At 38.7% G+C, this 19,610-nt stretch overlaps 1 protein-coding gene across 1 annotated transcript in view; it reads right to left on the bottom strand.

Moving 5' to 3' along the window:
• Window positions 1-18,978, bottom strand: part of LOC124795679 (hamartin) — a 236,520-nt gene extending 217,542 nt beyond the window's left edge. The window contains exon 1 of the mRNA XM_047259760.1: window positions 18,864-18,978. The gene's annotated coding sequence lies outside the window, so the exon portion shown is untranslated. The remainder of the gene's footprint in view (window positions 1-18,863) is intronic.
• Between the last annotated feature and the right edge of the window lie 632 nt (window positions 18,979-19,610).

The raw sequence follows: 19,610 nt of genomic DNA, 5'->3' as shown, positions 1-19,610 counted from the left end.
ACACCATATCAAAACACAGGATCATCCACCAAATAGCCAGTGCTCATACAGGATGTCACCAGTTGAACGATGGATAATTTGAGAGGAAATAGAGAAGATGCTGCAAGATAACATTATTGCCCTTTCAAGAGTGTTTTCAGTCCTCTCTGTGGTCCTTTTGAAGAACAACCTCCACCTGAATCCGCGTTTACTATCAATGACAGGACAAAGCCAAGAAACAAGATGTCTACCCATAGCCGCATGCTGATGATCCCTAGACTGCTCGAGAGCAGAGTATTACTTAACTATGGACATGCACACAAGCTACTGGAACATCTACGTTGATGAGGCTGACTGGGAAAGACTGATTCAGAGTCTTAGATGACCTCTCTAAGTTAAGTGTCATCCCATACTGTTTGGGATATACAAACAATAATTTCATATGTGACCATGTACACAGCAAAATGAAGTGCTACAGATTGTAATAGACCTCTATGACTGCTTTGTATATTCTGTGGCATTACCTTAACTACTGACTGTAAATGTACTGTTCTGTGTAATGGATGTTAAATATAGCTTGCCTTGTTAACAGAATCTTCCGACAGTTCTTGGTAGAACAACTTTACAATCAATGAAAAGTACCAGTTTGCTTTTGTTCTACAATATTACTTTTATTGTGTTAACCAGTTTTCAGCTTACAAGGCCATCTTCAGACATTTACTGAGTATTGTCACCAAAGAAGTTACAAAGTTTGCAAACAACATTGGAAGAGAAGAAACACATCTAGACTGAAGCAGAAGCATGCAGTAAGTAACATCTTAGACGGTGTGGTGGTAATGCAATGAAAAAGTAAAAAATTGGACAGTAAATAAATAAAAATGGAGTAGACAGGAAAAACTTTAATGCAGAATAGGAACAGCATGCCTACATAAGTTTCCATTAATAAACAAAACTAATAAAATAAAATTAGTACTTGACAAGGCTGCATCAGGAGGTATAAAACATGGAGAGCGGTACACAAACCAATTAAAAGAAGAAAGAATTATCAATGTAACTACAGAATACATAAGGAACTTAAGCAATATCAGTAAGATAAACAGAAATAAATAAATAAATGCAAGAAAATGGAGGCATTTGAGAGAGCATACAGTAAATTCAATCTTTGATAATGTGGTGGTACTGCATTTTAACATTATATGGAATACATAGACAACTTCGATGAAACAAAAGAACTTAAATGAATACAGGAAAATGGGAATGTGTAGGAACAGACAGTGTGAGAAGTAATGAACAACAGAGATGATTATATAAAGTTTAGGAGAGGGGAAGTGTTGAGCTGTGTCTGGTCATTTAGGATTAGATCCGGACTGTGAGTAAGATGTTTGTTAATTTCCAGGGCTTCCAGCAGATTGAGTTTATGGCCTTTGTTTACTAAGCGAAGTACATGGGACACTGGCTGGTAGTTGTGACCCTCACTCAGTACACGCTCAGCAAATGCGGAGTCAGAATTCTGCAACCTCAAGCTGCGTTCATGTTCAGCCAGTCTAGTTGCTATGTCTCTGCCTGACTGACCGATGTAAAATTTGTCACATCAGAACAAGTGATTTTGTCTACCTCACTGTTAGATAATAACCGGATCTTATCTTTGCTATTAAAAACACACTGCGTTGTCATGTTCTTAACATAGTAGGAAAGCCTATACTTGCAGGCTTTCAGTGCTTAGGCTACAATCTGTGATACCCCAATGGTAGTGTACACCATTTCTTGCAGACAGTGGATGGGGAAGCAGGTGGGGAATAGAGGAGGGATATAATTTTCCATTTTTGTTTCCTGTGCAAGATGTGGTCAATAATAACTGGACTGTAGCCATTGGCTGCGGCAATAAATTTTATTGTATCTAATTCTGCTTTAAAATTATCTCTGGACATGGGAATGCATATGAGACGGTGTACCATTCCGTGGAAAGCTGTATGTTAGTGAACTATGGGGTGTTGTGAGCAAGAAGGTATTACTGTATCTGTAGTTTTTCTATAGATTTTGAAATAATGGTGTGTGTGTGTGTGTGTGTGTGTGTGTGTGTGTGTGTGTGTGTGTGTGTGTGTGTGTGTGCGCGTGCGCGTGTGCGTAATGGTGTCAATGGTGAAATATCAAAAGTTTACGGATTTGCTGCCAATCTCAATTGTGAACTGAATATTTTGATGTTGACTGTTAAGGTTTTTCAAAAATGCGTTGAGTTGTCTTTTAGTAACAGTCCACATACATAGGCAACAAATCCACAAACTTCTTAGATCTACAAATCTAAACCAATATTTGATATTTGCACTCAAAGGTTCTGTTTTTAGAAAATTTTGTCCAAAATGGTCCATAAATATTTCAGCACAGTGGACGCCTCATAGCTCACAAACATGCAGCTTTCCACTCAATGGTACACCATCTCATATCTATCCCCACGTCCAGAGATGATTTTAAAGAATAATAATAAGATTTTATTGTTGTTAAGCTTACAGAATCAATAGAAAACGTCAAATTACAAAATATAAACTAAATTATATGCAGGAGTTATAAGTAGAATATTACAATAGTTTTATAAATAGTCAATAGACAGGAGATACAATATATAAAGTGAGGTAGTAGAACCAAATCAATCAGAATGTACCAGTACAAAATACATAAAAAGTCAGAATACTGAATACCAAGACAGGAAAACATATTATATACAAAGAAATATTACATCAGATTATAATAACTTCCCTTTGCAACTGTGCAGAGAAAAACAGATTAATGCTTATTACTAGCTACTAACAAATAGTTAACTAGAACTGCTAATGAAATAATTAATATTATTACTAGCAACTAACAAATAGGTAACTAGAACTGCTAATGAAATAATTAATATAGTATATCAGGAGCAGCCAAAGTTCATAATATTATTTATTTTTTTGACTGCAATCAAGAAATTCATCAAGGGAATAAAAAGGATGCTTGACCAGCCACTCATACAGTTTTGGCTTGATCTTTTCAATAGGACAATCAAGTTTACAAAGAGAAAATTTATTGCAACATTTGGAACCTATTACATGATAGCTTTTTAAAGACTTAGTTAAACGTTGAAAAGGTACATCAACGTGTTTCCTGTTTCTTGTATTATACGAATGTATATTTTCTCTCAATTGCTGGTTTGGTAAGTTGTTCATGGTATGTAGAACAACAGTACATGATGTAACTTACCAAATGAAAGCGTTGGTATGTTGATAGAGACACTAACAAACACAAACGCACACACAAAATTCAAGCTTTAGCAACCCACAGTTGCTTCATCAGGAAAGAGGGAAGGAGAGGGAAAGACGAAAGGATGTGGGCTTTAAGGGAGAGGGTAAGGAGTCATTCCAATCCCGGGAGCGGAAAGACTTACCTTAGGGGGAAAGAGGGACAGGTACACACACACACACACACACACACACACACACACACACACACACACACACACACACACACACACACACACATATCCATCCGCACATATACAGACACAAGCAGACGTGTGTAAAGGCCTTTACATATGTCTGCTTGTGTCTGTATACGTGCGGATGGACGTGTGTGTGTGTGTGTGTGTGTGTGTGTGTGTGTGTGTGAGCGCGCGTGAGTGTATACCTGTCCCTTTTTCCCCCTACGGTAAGTCTTTCTGCTCCCGGCATTGGAATGACTCCTTACCCTTTCCCTTAAGACCCACATCCTTTCGTCTTTACCTCTCCTTCCCTCATTCCTGATGAAGCAACCATGGGTTGCGAAAGCTTGAATTTTTTGTGTGTGTGTGTGTGTGTGTGTGTGTGTGTGTGTGTGTGTGTGTGTGTGTGTGTGTGTGTCTATCAACATACCAACGCTTTCGTTTGGTAAGTTACATCATCTTTGTTTTTAGATATATTTTTCCCACGTGGAATGTTTCCCTCTATTATATTCAGTATATATATAGAGATTAACAACAGTCATAACTTTTATTTTTAAGTTTCACAAACAATGGCTTGCAGGAATCTTGTCTACCAGAATCAGTGATAATTCTTACAACCTTTTTTTGCAGTAGAAGAATATCATTTACATGGCTACAGTTTCCCCATAATAGTACACCATAAGAAATAATGCTCTGAAAAAAGGCAAAATATGCTGATCTAATATACTGATCTGATTCACAACCTTTTAACCTTCTCAACAAATAGATTACTCTAGAAAGCCTAGCAGATATATAGTTAATATGGTAGTTCCAATTAAGTTTACTATCTAAATATATATCAAAAAATTTAACATTATTTGAAACATTCAGAAATAAGGTATCTCTTAAGCTGAAAAACATGAACTGTGTTTTATTTCCATTACAAAAAAAACCGTTTGCTCTGAACCATTTTGATGCTTCCTGATAGTATTTTCTGTTATATTTTTTAACAATTCAATGCCAGGGTCATTGTTGATAAAGGTTGTATTGTCAGCATATAAAATTGAATGGGAACTTACATTAGATGGTAAATCATTAATCATAATCACAAAAAGCAGTGGGCCAAGCACCGAGCCCTGAGGCACACCACACAGGACATCGGCTACATTGGATAGTTAGATACAATAAAATGTATTGGCACAGCCAATGGCTACAGTCCAGTTCTTATTGACATCTTGCACAGGAAACAAAAACAGAAAATTATACCCCTCCTGTATGCCCCACCTGCTTCCCCATCCACTGTCTGCAAGAAATGGTGTACACTACCATTTCTAGGTGGGGTATCACAGATTGTAGCCTAAGCACTGAAAGCCTGTAAATATAGGCTTTTCTACTATGTTAAGAACATGACAACACAGTGTGTTTCTAATAGCAAAGATAGGATCCAGTTATTAGCAAACAGTGGGGTAGACAAAATCACTTGTTCTGATTGTGACAAATTTTACGTCAGTCAGTCAGGCACAGACATAGCAACTAGGCTGGCTGAATATGAATGCAGCTGGAGGTTGCAGAATTCTGACTCCACATTTGCTGAGCATGTACTGAGTGAGGGTCACAACTACCAGCCAGTGTCCCATGTACTTCGCTTAGTAAACAATGGCAATAAACTCAATCTGCTGGAAGCCCTGGAAATTAACAAACATCTTACTCACAGTCCAGATCTAATCCTAAATGACCAGACACAGCTCAATACTTCCCCTCTCCTAAACTTTATATAATCATCTCTGTTGTACATTACTTCTCACACTGTCTGTTCCTACATATTCCCACTTTCCTGTATTCATTTAAGTTCTTTTGTTTCATCGAAGTCGTCTATGTATTCCATATAATGTTAAAATGCAGTACCACCACATTATCAAAGACTGAATTTACTGTATGCTCCCTCAAATGCCTCCATGTTCCTGCATTTATTTATTTATTTCTGTTTATCTTACTGATCTTGCTTAAGTTCCTTATGTATTCTGTAGTTACATTGATAATTCTTTCTTCTTTTAATTGGTTTGTGTACCACTCTCCATGTTTTATACCTCCTGATGTAGCCTTGTCAAGTACTAATTTTATTTTATTAGTTTTGTTTATTAATGGAAACTTATGTAGGTATGCTGTTCCTATTCTGTGTTATAGTTTTTCCTGTCTACTCCACTTTTATTTATTTGCTGTTCAATTTTTTACTTTTTCATTGCATTACCACCACACCGTCTAAGATGTTACTTACTGTATGCTTCTGCTCCAGTCTAGATGTGTTTCTTCTCTTCCAATGTTTGCAAACTTTGTAACTTCTTTGGTGACAATACTCAGTAAATGTCTGAAGATGGCCTTATAAGCTGAAAACTGGTTAACACAATATGAGTAATATTGTAGAACAAAAGCAAACTGGTGTTTTTCATTTATTATAGCTTGTCTTATTTCTGCATTTTCCGTGTTCAGAATTACTTACTTTGCTGTGCTAGTTCCAACAGGTTATGAGCCCAGGCACCAGTGAATGCATTTGTTGTAAGTATTCTGACATACAGAAGGAAATATTGTCTTAACAGTCATGGAAGTAAGTAGTGAAAGCTATCGGGACAAGCCAATTGTGGTATAGTTTAATACTGTCTTTACTACCAGTAAAAGTAATTGTGAAAATCAGTGACGAGTGCAGCACAAATACTGCAAATAGAGATACTTGTAAATCGGGAGAACTACGCTATGTGGAAATTTGCTGTGGAAGGATACTTGCATTTGGGCCATTTATGGGACTTAATGAATGGTACTCTGAAGCCCATTGAGCAAAATTATGCAAATAAGGACCAGAAGGCAAGATCAAAGCTGATATTATTGACTGATTTTGAAGACAGTTTCCTTGCAAGAAAAGTTTGATTACAATGTGAACTTATAACCACTCGACTCGATAACTGCAAGAACGTTGACGAGTATGTCAACAAGATAATATAAAAATGGAATTGATTCAGGAATATCAATTTGAGATTTCAGATGAATGGGTATGTAGATTATTGTTAGCAAGACTGCCCAAAAAAAACCATGATTATGGGGTTAGAAAGTTTGGGCATACCGATTACGGGAGAAAGCACAAAAGTGAAGATCCTGCAGGGCATGAAAATTGGTCAGTGTGTCTTACTTCAGAGCAGGAGACAGCTTCAACACTAGGGAGAGAAATAAAAAACCAGTCAACTGTTACAACTGCCAGAAGAAAGTCAAAGGAAAAAAGGTATGACTCAAATAGTCCAGAGAGGAGAAATGTTGATCAAGGTACGGAACACACTATTTATTACACTTTTGGGAGTAACAAGTAATGAAGAACCAGAATGGATATTAGATTCAGGAGCATCAATGTATATTATTAGAGACAAAGCAGCTCTTTATGATGTCACTAATAAAATGTATATGGGTATATTCACAGTGGATGGTCCCAAGTCACACTGTGAGCATGCTGGGAAAGTTGGTCTTAAGGTACCTGTAAATGGAGAAAAATATAATATGGCACATGATAGTTACTATGTAAAAGATGTAGCAACTAGCTTGTTATCTGTAACCGAAAGTCAAGAAGGGAAACAGAGTAACCTTCAATATACGAGGGTAAGGCAATTATTATCTGCAATTTAGTTATATTTTTGTTTATTTTGGTAGTAGTGTCATTTTACGTTGATTATGCATGCTTTGTTTATTTGTTGTTATATCTCTGCAATTTTCAAGCTGCTAGGTTAGTTTCGTTATCACTGCCGTGCTGTTAATCATGGCTGCTCCGCTGCCTACTTGCACCAAAGAAGAGCAACATTCAGTGTCAAGTTTTTTGTAGTCGGAAAGCGTATCGGGCAAAATTCATCTAAGACTTTCGGTACAGTACGGGAACAGTGTTTTGCCACAACGGAGTGTCTACGAATAGATTTAAAAATTCTGAAATGGTCACACAAGTGTTACGTGTAATGAAGGAGCCGGACAACCATTTAATGCCACAAATGAAGCATTCACGTGAAATGATTCTCTTAGACAGACGATTAACTATTGACGAAGTGGCACATCGTCTGAAAATTGGTCACGGTTCTGCCTACGGAATCACCCATAACAGACTTGCGTTTCATAAAGTTTGTGCACGATGAGTCCCAAAACAACTCGCACAGTTGCATAAGCAAACGCACTTGGACATCTGCAAAGTACATTTGGATCGCTATGGTAACGAAGGGGACAACTACTTAGACAGGATTATTACTGGTGATGAAACATGAACCCATCATTACGAGCCGGAGAGTAAATGGCAGAGTATGGAATGGAAACATCCAAATCCGCCATGCAAGCAAAAGTTCAAAACCCAACCGTCTGCAGGAAAACTTATGCTTACGGTATTTTGGGACACACAAGGTCCAGTACCGGAACATTATGGGGAAAGGGGCACAACAATAAACAGTGTACATTACAGTAAGGTGCTTACTGCCAGGCTAAAGCCTTCAATTCAAAGCAAACGCCGAGGATTGCTGTCAAAAGGTGTTGTGTTGTTGCACGACAATGCTCATCCACATACTGCTGCCCACACTGCTGAAACACTCCAGAAACTCAAATTTGAAGCACTGGATCATCCTCCATATAGTCCCGATCTTGCCCCTTCTGACCATCACTTGTTTGGTCCACTCAAACAGTCATGAAGGGGCCATCAATTTGCCTCGAGTGAAGCAGTGAAAGAAGCGGTGTATTCCTGGCTCACAGCTCAACCATGTACCTTCTTTTATGAGGGAATCAGGAAGCTTGTACAACGTTGGACCAAGTGCGTTGAAACGCAAGGAGAATGTGTCAAAAAATGATGTTCGTGTAAGTTTCCTATTTGACTACAATAAAAATTTATAGCTACTCTGTGGATAATAATTGACTTACCCTCATAAATGGAGCAGTTATAGGTACCGCAACAAATGAAAAGGGAATTTTCCAGTTAGACACCGCTAAAGATGTAGATGAAGTTTTAAGCCATTCCGTATACTCTGCAAAAGGTTTCTTATGACACAGAAGACTAGCGCACCTAAACAGAAAAGGTATTTCATTTTTGTAGGATATCGTGATGGGAATAGACGATTGTGGTAAATGTAAAGAAAACTGTCACATATCTGTACAAGGGAAACAGACTAGATTACCCTTTAAATCTAGCAAAAGCAGAAGTAGGCATCTTCCAGTTAATATATACAGATGTTAGTAGACCGATGAAGTGTGAAACTATAAGAAGATGCCATTATTCTGTTACCTTTATAGACGACTATTCAAGATATAACCATGTTTATTTTTTAAGTTCTAAAGATTGAGTGAGTGACATTTTGGGGGCCCCTCATAATATGGTGGAAAGAGAAAAGGGAAAGAAGGTTAAAATTATCAGATCTAATAAAGGAACAGAGTATACCAATCAAAAATTCAAGAAACGTTCAAACGAGAAGAAGACATCAAACCACTATCAGATACAGTCCAGCCCAGAATGGAGCTGCAGAGAGAGCAAATAGGACTATTGTTGAAAATGCAAGAAGTATATTAACTGATGCTGGGTTACCTAAATGTTTATGGGCAGAGGCGATGTTGATAGCTGCATATTTGATCAATTGGTTTCCTACGAAAGCAGTAAAAACTGAACACCCTACAAGGTGTGACAGCGGAGAAGCCAAATCTAAGCAACTTAAAAAGTTTTTGGATACAAGGCTGTGGTATAGATCCCGAAACACTGAGGGGAAAATGGTGGTATAGATCCCGAAACAACTGAGGGGAAAATGGGTGCCGAAGTCAAACAAATATATTTTTGTAGGCTGTTGTGAAGACTCAAAGGGTTACAGACTCCTGAATCCTACGAATAGGAAGATACTGACTAATAGAGATGTCATACTCCTTGAGCATAATAACAATGAAATAAAAGAAGATCATCAGGAGAATACAACCACTTCATTATGTCATCAAGTGCACGAAATACTAATTCTGGAAACAAAACAGGAAATGAAGAAGAAAAAGAAGAGGGCAACGAACACACGGATACATTCTACGAAGATGAAGTTCTACTGGCTAAAGAAGAGGAATAAAATGTTTTGAGACGCTCTTCTTGTGTACCTAAACCTGAAGAATACACTGATTATGAAAGGCGTATAGCCCAATCTTTAAATGATGAACCTACAACAGTTTAAGAGACTATGAGTGGTCCAAATTCCCAATAATGGTGAGAAGCTACAGAAAGAGAATTACAGTCATTTTGCCAAAATTGAACTTTCGAAAGGACTGAAATGTCAGAAAGAAAAAAACCATTACCATCACAATAGGTACTTAATATAGCAAAACCTGGGAGTGCAACACCAAAATATAAATCACAACATATAGTCAAGGAATATTCACAAGACTGCACAGAGAGACATTTTCGCCAGTGGTAAAATATGAATCATTTAAGGACCCTTTGCCCTGGCAATAAAGGAAGATTTATTAATTCACCAAATGGATGTGAAGAAAACTTACTTAAATGGGAAATTAGATGAAGAAATATATGTAGAAAAGTTGGCATGAGGGACTGTAAACTCATTTCTACAACACTGGAACCAAGAGTCAAGTTAATGATCATTGTAGAAAGTGAAGAGCGAAATGAAAATGTACCATTTTAGAGGCAATAGGGAGACTTATTTGTCACTAACATAAAGGCCTGATATTGCTTTCATCACAAATGTTGTACGTAGATTCTGTAAAAGCCCAAGAGAAAACACTGGAGAGCCACCAAAGAGGATATTTAGATATCTAAAGGGAAACTATAAATTGAGATATTGTAAAAAGAGAAATAAGCTCAAGGGCTATAGTGATGCAGACTGGGGAAATGAGTTGGAAAGCAGAAATTCCATTACTGGATGTAGTTTTAGATTAATGGGGGGACCTATATTCCCGGTTCTATATTCAAGAAGCATTGTGGATCAGGACTCTTAAATGGTGATATAGAACCTAATATCAATATGGAACCCAACAAGACATTCTGTAACAAGAAAACCATAAATTTTGCCAAAACTAATGTTACTAGTGCCAAAACCAAATGCATTGATAGAAAGCACCATTTTATAAGGGATCACATACAGCACAGGAACACGAGGTATACTACTTATGCATAGAAGGGATGTTGGCTGATATACTAACCAAACCCTTGAACAAGGAGAAATTTTGGAAGACAGTGAGACAACGGGATTTGACTTGTGAAATTGACATCTGAAATATTTGTTCAAAGGAGGTGTTGAGGATATATGAACAATAATTTCATTTGCAAATGTGTGTGTGTAGCAAAGTGTAGTGCATGGAGTATAATGGACCTCTATGACTGCTTTGTATACTCTGTGGCATTACCATAATTACCGACTGTAAATGTGCTGCTCAATGTAATGGATGTTAAAATATAGCTTGCCTTATTCCTGCATCTTTCATGTTCAGAATTACTTATTTTACTGCACTAGTTCCAACACATACTGATTCTGTAACACTCCAACCACCTTCGAGCATATGATGGACAGCCTGCTTAAACACCTTAAATAGGTAAAAGTGCCTTTGCTATGTGGACGACATTGTCATTGTTTCAAGAACATATGAACAGCATCAAAGCCACCTGACAACCATGCTCAAGTGAGTTCACACTGCAGGCCTCCACTCAAATCTATAAAATCTGTTCATCATGTATGATGGAGGGGAAAAAAAAGGTCAATCTCTGACATACAGTTAATGGCAATGGAGTCCATCCCAATTCAGAGACAATAAGAGCAGTCACAGATTTTCTGACTCCTTGGAACTACCAGTGATTCAGTAACAATTTCTGTACCTAAGAATGCCACTTGCAAGAACTACTGCAGGGTGAGACCAAATTTTGCTGTAAGGAGGTGCACAAAAGATCTTTGCCCTTAAGGAAGTGCTAGAAGTCCTAGAATTGCATGACGAGAATGCTGATACCATACAGAAATTCACACTGATGTTGGAAGCTATAGGATAGGTGTGAATCTAGTACAAATTCAGAAAGTTTCTTAAAAGGTGACAGCACACACTTCCACAGGACACCAAGTCCAAGATGAACTACTCTACAATGGAGAGTGCCTTGATGTTGTTTGTGCCGTCAACAACTTTCAGCCACATTTATTAGGTAAACCAGTCACTTTTGTGACAGGACAATTCTCTATGCTGGCTGACAATCCTGAAGGATCCACCGTGTCGAATGGCGAGATTGCCACTGGGTCTTCAGAAGTAACATCACAGTGGCATATGAAAGTGGACTCTAACACAAGGACGCCAACTGCCTTTTGAGGAACACTTTGGTAGAACGCACAAATACTACTCCAGTATTTATGTGCACGTCAAACGGACACTGTGCTGCATGTCACTCATGTTGTTGTTGTTGTTGTTGTTGTGGTCTTCAGTCCTGAGACTGGTTTGATGCAGCTGTCCATGCTACCCTATCCTGTGCAAGCTTCTTCATCTCCCAGTACTTACTGCAACTTACATCCTTCTGAGTCTGCTTAGTGTATTCATCTCTTTGTCTGCCTCTACGATTTTTACCCTCCACGCTGCCCTCCAATGCTAAATTTGTGATGACTTGAAGCCTCAGAACATGTCCTACTAACCGGTCCCTTCTTTTTATCAAGTTGTGCCACAAGCCCCTCTTCTCCCCAATTCTATTCAATACTTCCTCATTAGTTATGTGATCTACCCATCTCATCTTCAGCATTCTTCTGTATCACCACATTTCGAAAGCTTCTATTCTCTTCTTGTCCAAATTATTTATCGTCCATGTTTCACTTCCATGCATGGCTACACTCCTTACAAATACTTTCAGAAACGACTTACTCGATGTTAACAAATTTCTCTTCTTCAGAAACGCTTTCCTTGCCATTGCCAGTATGTGACTCGTACTGTGTGTATTTTGTAACCATAGACCTATTTTGTACTACTACGGAGGAGTCAGGTGGTGTGTTCAAGGTCCAGCTTGCATTTTATATGCTTTTATGACGGATGGATTATATATCCAGTTACTTTTGCATCCATTTTCCATTTTATAGGACTTTATGATGGATGGGTTTCATTTCCTGCTATTTTTACACAATTTGATTACGCCATTGAAAAGTGAAAGGTGTCACCGATATTAAATAATTTCACAACCAAGACTTTTTATTCTGAAATAATATGAAAATGGTTGGTGTCAGGAAGTGGTTAGCTTCTGACTCTTGCAGCATCTACATCAGAAGGTTGTATGAAGTGTTTTGTACAGAGCCACACCAGCAGTTAAAAAATTGTGGGGTGAATTAGTGAAAAGCTTTGTTTGTCACACAAGGACATTTTGGTAGTGATAATGTCTAGAATAACATAGTGAGTTCAGAGCCACTTTTTGCAAAGCCTACTATCTGAATTTAAAGGGAATTATAGTAAAGCATATTTTGAAACATTAGATCATAAAATGTGTAATTTGTCTGGGCTTAGAGCACCTTATGATAAGTTTATTCCTGTAATATATTCCACCTGCAGTATGGTCGTGCAAAGGAGAGTTTTGTTAATTTCATTGGATGTCGATGAGACAAAGTAATAAGTAAATTCTGATATTTGCCACACTGTGTATTGTGTGTGGTGCATAAGGCTTACTGTGATAGGAAAGGAAACTGCACAAATATGTCAAACACGAGCAGCTATTACAGCAGACACAGTATCAGCTCTGACAGAACAGGTTACATTATTAAAAGAACAGAATGAGCCAATGGCACAGCAGTTACATAGTCAAATGGGAAATCCTTCACACTCTTAAATGAAGTTAAATGAAGGCTTGCAGTACTTTTCCATCCGTGTATCCTGCAGCTGCTAGTCTTATTTCCCTTTTTTCTGGCAAAACATTGGAGGATGTCACTATTTTTATTCAAGACATGTTTTATCCACAGCCAGATTGTGCAACTGGACTGAATAAACATCATTGCAGATGGCCAGATGGTGCTTGTTGGATGAAGGAAGTAAGAACATCATGCACCATGAGGTTTCGAGAAAACTAACCACATTTGCAGAGTTGGCAAATGGTTTAAAGCAGCAGTACAGTAAACAAACTAGTGCTTGGTTCTTTCGAGAAAAGTTAAGTAACTTGAGACAATTGTCAAATGAGACTGTTTAAGCGTTTTTGGACAGGACATGTATGCTGAACACCCAAACTTATGAGTTGACTAACAAATCGAATGCTGATGCAGTTTTATTGAGAAAAGCTGAGACTGGGGCACTGGATGTGTTCCTAAGAGGGATCTCTCCATAATTTTCTCGCAGAGTGAGAATGGAAAATCCATAAGATATAGCAGCTGTGCTGTAGGTAGTCAATTATCTGCAAGAGAAAGACAGTGCTACTAAGTCTCGGAATGATCACAAAATGCTTGTGTCGAACTAAGAATGTAATTACTTTGGATGAAAGGGTCATTTTAAAGTCAATGTCATCAACCACAATGTCTTAATTGTCACTGGATTGGTCATATGGCACGGAAATGGAGATATAAGAAACAGGTTAACTATAATGGGAAAAAGTAATCGTTAAATGACAGTGGTAATCATCCTTCTGTTGAAGTTGATCTACACCAGCAAAATTCAGTTAGTTCAGGTGTATTCCATGAACTCATGCTCCTTTCACCCATTTTTGGAATACGAAAACTTCCTCTGGGGAAGAACGAGTTAATTGAAATTTCTTTAAAGATTTTCTTCTTCAACTTATACAAACATGCAGTTAATATATTGAAAAATATGTGAAACTCTAGGCCAAGGTAATGACTACATACAGCAAAATGCCAGTAAAGGACCATGTAATCACAGCATGGAATAGTCATGTAGCACATATAACAGATGTCACAGCTTCATCCAGTGTTCACTCAATGGTAGAAAATTGCAATGATTGTTGTCTTATTCATTCAGTAGATTGGTTCAGTCTGCTGGAGGTTGTAATAGTGACAGATGACAATATCATTTCAATTTTCCAGAAACCGCAAAAACACAATCAACTCAAAAGTGCAATCCCGGACCCCAAAGAAGATTCCCACTCCATTCTGCTCCCCCTATGTTTACTGCAAAAGTCAAACAATGGAAACTCCTAGTTGGAACAACAGATTGCTACTCACCATGAAGATGACTCATCGAGTTGCAGACAGACACAACAAGATGCTTACACATCACAGCTTTCAGTCAGAACCTTCTTCAGCAAAGAAAACACACACATTCACACAAGCAAGCAGACCTCACGCATATCACTGCTATCACTAGCAGCTACAACCAGACTGTGACTGTCACGTGAACAGCAATCAGGGGAGGGGAAGAGGGAGGTGTAGGAGAGTATGGGTGGGGGAAGGGAAGACCACTGTCTGTTGGAGTATGCAGGGACAAGAGACTGCCAGGTGAAGTATGGAAGGTCTGGGAGCAGAAAAGGAGAGGTGCTGGGAAGGGAAAACAACAGGTGGGTACATTAGCAGACAGCAGTACACAAAGAGGGTGATGGAATGTGAATAAGGAGGAGGTGATCAGACAAGGGAGCAGAAACTGTTGGGTGGAGGGTATGGGGGCAGTAGGTTACCATAGTTTGAGGCCAGGATAATTTCAGGAGCACAGAATACGTTGTAAAGATAACTGCCATACGAGCAGTTCAGAAAAGCTGGTGGTGGATGGGGAGGATCCAGATGACCCAGGCTGTGAAACAGCCACTGAAATCTAGCATTTTATGTTCAGCTGTATGTTGTGTCACAGGTTGGTCCACTTTGCTATTCGGCACAGTCTGGCAGTGGCCATTCATCATTGTGAAAACTGGTTTGTAGTCATACCACACTATAAAAAGCTGTGCAATGTTTGCAGCAGATCCATCAAAGACCAGGCTACCTGTCAAAGCAGCCACGTTGTGTACCAGCTCTGCTTTAACCATTGCACAGCTTCTTATATTGTTAAGACTATCAAATAGGATGATCGCCACTGAAAAATTGTGACCAAGAGCAAAGTAGACCACCCTGTGGCACAATACGCTGCTGAACATAACTGCTAGACAGCAGTGGCTTCCTCTTCAGGCCATCTGGATACTCTGCTCCACCACCAGCTTTTCTGAACTGTGCAGATGGAAGTTATCCCTACAACACATTCTCCACTCCTGAAATTATCCCACCCTCAATCTACAGTAACCTACTGTCCCCACATCCTCCACACAAGTTTCTGCATCCTAGTCCCATCACCTCCTCCTTCTTCGCATTCCCTCACCCTCTTTGCGTGCCACCCTCTGCCAATGTACCCGTCCGGTCTTTCGCCTTCCCTGCTCCCCTTATTATACCACCTACATCCCACTTTCTGACAGCGTCTGGCAGTCTAGATCCTGCACAACCTGCCAGACAGTGCTCTCCTTTCCCCCACCCACACCCTGCCCCTCCCCTCCCCCCCCCCCCCAGCCCAAATTGCCATTCACGTGAGAATGGCATTATGGTCGAGGATGCATGTGGTAACAGTCGTGCAAGTGTGTGTGTGTGTGTGTGTGTGTGTGTGTGTGTGTGTGTGTGTGTGTGTGTGTGTGTGTGTTTTTTATGAAGAGGGCTTCAGCTAGAAGCTATGTATAAGTGTCTTCTTGTACCTGTCTGCAACCCAAAGGGTCATCTTCAAAGTGACTAACAATCTCCTATCTTCTTCCTAATATTGTTGACTGCATAACTGTTCTGTTGACTGCATAACTGTTAGATTCTACTGTAGTGATCTCAGTAGTGCAGCCTACAGTAGTTAATAGCAATGCACATGGGCATGTTGTCTCAACCCATATGTACAAAGGCTGTGTTTCAGTAGGATACTGTCCAGCCCCACACAAAAGGAAAGTGTAGGCCTTATTCCTTATCTGCATGGTTATCTGAAACAGTATACATCAAACTTGTTTAGGATAGTCAGAACTGATATATAAGGCCAGCTGCACATTCAAACCCCACAAAATGAGATTCCATGTGCATCCCAGGCCATTGTTGAATCCATGTTACAATATTTATACTGATTACTGAATTATCTTCTGGATATAATGGATTTGTTCCAGCAGCAGATTTAATCATTAACACACAAAGGAAATGATGTTCTAGCATCAATTTTGATTGCTTACAACTGTTTCTGACTAATATTGGGGTGTTCCTTGCAATTAAGCTCAAAAGTTAGAAGAACTGGGTACCAATGTAAAAAAAAAAAAGAGCTTAATAGCACACCTACTTCCATTACATGGAGAGAATGGCAAACTGTGTAAAGTAACAGTCTCTCATCATGACGAATAAATACTAACACTGCATGGAATCAAGTCAAAGAGATTTCTACTACAAGAAAGAAAAATATTTAAGAACTCAATTCGCAAGAACAATTAATTCTAGATCCTCTCAACACAGAACTTGAGTGAAATAATAATTTTGTGAAAAATCCTTATTTGTGACATTTAATTTGGCACATACAAGAAAGAAGATTTTGAGTTTAACGTCCTGTCTACAGTGCGGTCATCTGAGATGGAGCACAAGCTTGGATTGCGAAAAGATGTGAGAGATACTGGTAGTGCACTTTTTTTAAGGAACCATCCCTGCATTTGCCCCAATTGATTTAATGAAATCGCCAACAACCTAAACCTGGGTGACCTGATGGGGCTTTGAAGCACCATCCTCTTGAATGATGAGTCCAATGTGCTAGCCACTGTGCCATCTCATGATCTGGCAGAAACATCTATATCTGTGATTCCAGAGCAACAATGTTACGTAAAGAGCTCAATGGGTACTACAATTTACCTCCTACCTTTTTCAAACAGGAAGGTTATGCAAGAGGAAAAAATGGGCTCTCAATCATTCGTTTCATTTCAGTCTTGTGATTAATGTTTTCCATAATGTCCAATGTATTTCCCTTAGTTTCTCTTATTGCATTTCATTGAAATCCATCATGCCCTCTTCACTAAATGAACTGGTATCCAAACTGCTCCCGACGAATACTCTGATTACTCAATTGTTGTGCGAACCATTTCATACAAATTATAAGATACAAATCTTTATACTGGGCGTTTATCACCTGCACGTCTCCCTGAATTTGACTGTTTCCTTACAATGTCATCTCCCTTTATCCTACTGAGTCATCTGTGAACACCAGAGCTACAAATGGATCAGTTTATTTACATATACATCGTGACAACAACCATTTCACAAATCTTAATCTAACTGAGTAGGTGTGGTTGTTAAAGGCTCCTTTTCTTGGTTCACTGTTTGATACACGCCTTTAAGCTGACGTATGTATCATCTTCCACCACAAATAACACTTCACTTTATACTATTTTGGATGCATGTAACATTGTGAAAAAAGTTGAAAGCCATGTACATTATTTGGCGTACGGGAAGACGATCATCACAAAGTGGATCACAAAACATACTGCTCGCCCACCTAATTATATGCCACAAATCTTATTCCTAAAACAAGTGTCAAAACCTACGAAGCTAAAGGTCACTGAGAGGAACATGTGGAGCAGCAATATGAAGTCATTCACCAAGACAGAACACTCAGCAAGGTATGTACACACAGTTACCATCCTTTTCAGCTGGTATACTGACCACCACAATACTTATGTTTCCCAAAAATGTATTTCATTTCCTTGTTTCTGGAGCCATTTAATGACACCATTAAAATGCGGTATTTGCAAGGCTGGTGCAGTAGGTTTCTAGGGATAGAAAATGAGTCACAAAATTATTCAACAAGCAACATCTTTCACGCCTGCTGTTCAGTGCCTCTAGATGTCTATGACTAAGAAACCGTTTGCGTACGTAACTTCGTAAATTTGTAATGAAATTAATATAACTTTACGCGAGATAACGTGTAAATAGCCTAATAATTAACACAAACAGGTCATTTACAGCAATGTTTACAAACAGCGGTGAACTGGACAAAGCGTCTTTCTCTCCAAAAAAAATAGAACATGTTTCTGAGCTCTTATGAACTCGCAACTTGGTTAAAAACAGCTCAAACACTGCGTCTGCCACACGGATGGTTGTAAGTTCCCCCAGGAAGAAACACTGGTACCACAACAATGCAAATATTGACAGCTTTCAATTGTACATTTCATTTCATTAGAAGCATCTTTTATTAGAGTTTCTCATGTCTACGTTGTGTTACGATACTATTGTAACATTGTTTTCAACTCATTCGGAATAATGCATTTTTCCAAATGCAGAGGTCGCTTTTTTCCTTGTTTCTGTTACTAATTACTAAAGTTATTGCTGCGGAAAGACATTATCTGTCTTTGTAAGCACCGAGAACAAAACAACAAACTTACAAAACGTCCTCTAATAATACATCATTAACTATAAAACTACGAGAAAAACGATTGGCATACAGTTAGTGTGTACAGGTTGACATTATTCCACAATGCATCAACCGCAGGAGACAGTACTCTGCGATAATTTACCATTTCCAACAGCGAAACGGCTGCCTGCTAACAAATACCCATTTGAAGTATATCGGCAAACATCTTCTACCTATCTCTGCTTTGCGAATGCAAGTAAACTAGTATAACAATCTTTGACCTGGAGGACCAAAGCTTGACACTTGGCGCAGTTAAAGATATCCATCAGCCTTACGGGGCAGGCAAACGTACAATATATATTGACAATCCCAGTTTGTCAAATTGTCAATATATTGAAGCGAACTCACAGCATCAATAACAATGACAAAAGTTGTCAGTCGACAACGTGCTTTCACAAGGTTAACATGTCGAACACCCAAATGAAAGTGTGTGCTATGTCGAACACCCAAATGAAAGAGTGTACCATAATTATATTAGATATTGCGTGCAATCAACAGCGAAAAGGAGGGCATGAGTCCGAGAATAGCTAGAAAAAAAGGAGTGACTGGTCATTTGAATGCTAGAAGCTGAACTCTGGAAAACAGCATACACATTTAGTAAAATTCTGTGTAATCCTGTGAAGCAATTACACCTGCTTGCCACAGGTACGTTCAGGCAATTACGTAAAAAAATGTTTTTCGTTTTGCAATAACCTGGTGACACTGAAATGCATTTCAAAGACCACTTACCGGTTATTGCAGATGTATGACGTATTTTTCGAAGTGGAACCGTCTTCCCAAACTGTTATGTAATTTACCAATCTAATACTATATTTTCGAATTAATTAAGTAAGCAGTGTCATCAAGAGTC

This window comes from Schistocerca piceifrons, chromosome 4 (genome assembly GCF_021461385.2).
Source record: "Schistocerca piceifrons isolate TAMUIC-IGC-003096 chromosome 4, iqSchPice1.1, whole genome shotgun sequence".
In the NCBI taxonomy this organism is placed as follows: Eukaryota; Metazoa; Arthropoda; class Insecta; order Orthoptera; family Acrididae; genus Schistocerca; species Schistocerca piceifrons.
This window is presented reverse-complemented; position numbering and strand designations above follow the sequence as displayed.